Below are 2,500 nucleotides of genomic sequence, written 5' to 3'. Positions count from 1 at the left end.
ATTTGTTCTCGAAGGCCTGGATCTTCCTTTCAGTTTCGGCCGTCAGTGTCCATGCCTCGCAACCATACAGTACAATGGAGACTACCAGGGCTTTGTAGAGTGAATTTTGTGGAGAATCGGATGTTACTTTTCCACACTCTGTTCAGTTTGGTCATGGCTGCAGTATATAATATATACCAAGGCCTGACTAAACACGTTGGGTTATGCTGCTGGTCAGGCATCTGCCAAGCAGATGTGGTGTAGCGTATATGGTTTTGTCCGAACGCAGTGACGCCCCCTTGAGAAACTGAAACTCTCTCTCTCTCTCTCCCACTCTCTCTCCCTCCCCCCCCACCCCCCCTTCTATCTATCTCTCTTTCTCGTGTTTTAATAATTGCTCTTGAACTGTGCTAATAATATGCTTCTGCAGATCTTGAAAAGTCACGGCCAGGAGGCGCTTAAACAGTCCGCTGCAGTACATCAGTGAGGAGTGTGCACCTTTCAGTAATATAGTATTATTATGTTATTGTCATCATTGTTATTATCATTGTGCTGGTGGTGGTCTGACTGACGGTATTACACTGAAATTAGATCATACATTTTATCATTGTATTGCTTTCGGCGAAATAATTTAGTCTCGGTGTTAGTGGAACCGACAATACATGTTTCAGTTTCAGTTTCAGAAGCTCAAGGAGGCGTCATTGCGTTCGGACAAATCCATATACGCTACACCACATCTGCCAAGCAGATGCCTGACCAGCAGCGTAACCCAACGCGCTTAGTCAGGCCTTGAGAAAAAATAAATAAATAAAATAAAAATAAAATAAAATAAAATAATAATAACAGATAAATACATAAAAAAAAGAACTACTACTACTACTAATATGTATAAGGCGCAAAAACTTGATGAAGTCAACTATAGGCGTACATGTAAAGGGCATAATCATAGTCACTGAAATGAGTCCGTTCCCTTTCATCTGAATGTCTGGTTATGTAACTCGGCTGTACAGATCCATTCATTTAAAACTGATACACGTCTCTTCTCTGTGTCAGTACCCATGCATTGTGATTATTGAAAACAAAGCTACGGAACCGTAGACCGTTATGTGGCAAGGCTGTCAGACAGGTGGGAGAGTCGCCGGGTAAGGTGTTGGCCGGACTTAATTATGATCTAACGTTGTTTTTTTTTGTTTTTTTTTTGTCCGCTTATAGTTGACTTCATCAAGTTTTTGCGCCTTATACATATTAGTAGTAGTAGTAGTAGTTCTTTTTTTTATATTAAAAAAAATAAATAAATAAATATATTTTTTATGTATTTATCTGTTGTTTTTTTTCTCAAAGCCTGACTAAGCGCGATGGGTTACACTGCTGGTCAGGCATCTGCTTGGCACATGTGGTGTAGTGTATATGGATTTGTCCGAACGCAGTGACGCCTCCTTGAGCTACTGAAACTGAAACTGAAACTAACGTTCACTACTACAGAGATCAGTTCGAGGTCCCTTTAACACGGCCCCCCCACCCCCCTCTCACTTCACCAAGCCACGATGTGAAGACTACCTGACTTACTGAGGCGGCGTCTTCAGCTATATAACCCAATTCCATCCCTTTCTCTAACAGCATGTACCTGTGTGACTGAATATATCTTTGATTGTGCGTGTATAGGATGCTATGAGTCATATCTCTCTCTCTCTGTCTGAGTCTCTCTGTGTGCATAAGTAGTGTTTGTATGTAGGTGCATGTGGTGTTATGCGTTTGTGTGTGTGATCAGTTGTGTGTGCGTGTGTGTGTATGTGCGTGTGTGTGGATGCGTGAGCATGTGTTTCTTCTGAGTGTATGTGTTTGTCACGTGCCGTGAGTCTGTGTGTGCGTGAGCGAGCGCATGTGTGTGTAGTCAGTTGTTACGATATGCTTTCCTTTTCTATATTTTGTTATAAGCTTTGGAGGAATATACAGGTTTTTGTCTCTTTACAAAGTATGGGTTGTGCACGACCCACACAAGCTTTGCAGGAATAAACAGGTTTTTGTCTCTTTAAAAGGTGGACGACCCACATGAGCTTCCGTGTTAAGTCAAAAGCGACAGCCAGCGAAAGCTAGTTCAGTGCCTTAAGTTTGAGGGAATTATATGCATATTATTAATGCCAGCGAGTTTTACTCAGTCTTTTGCGTCAATGCCATTCCGTATACGGAAAATGCACAGCCAGCAAACGTAAGTGATGGCTATGTTTTGGCTGCTAACGTCGTTCGTTTGTGAATTCTCGAGAAGCTTGTTATACTTTTCAGTCTGAACCAAGCATCGCATCGAGGAAGTTAAATTCAGCCGTTTAAATAGACATTGCCCAGCATGGGATGCCGGATTTTGATATTAGTTTCGATTCATACTATTCTAAACAGGTAAGCAGTAACAAATAAAGAAATTGCTTGGCCAGGTCTCTGTGCTGTTGAAAAATTCTGATCACTGATTTTTTTTTCCCCCCTTTTAATTTAACGTCCAATCCTCTCGTTATCACCAGTTTCAAAGTGA

The sequence above is a fragment of the Babylonia areolata genome, chromosome 14 (assembly GCF_041734735.1).
Source record: "Babylonia areolata isolate BAREFJ2019XMU chromosome 14, ASM4173473v1, whole genome shotgun sequence".
In the NCBI taxonomy this organism is placed as follows: Eukaryota; Metazoa; Mollusca; class Gastropoda; order Neogastropoda; family Buccinidae; genus Babylonia; species Babylonia areolata.
Note: the sequence above shows the minus strand (reverse complement) of the source record.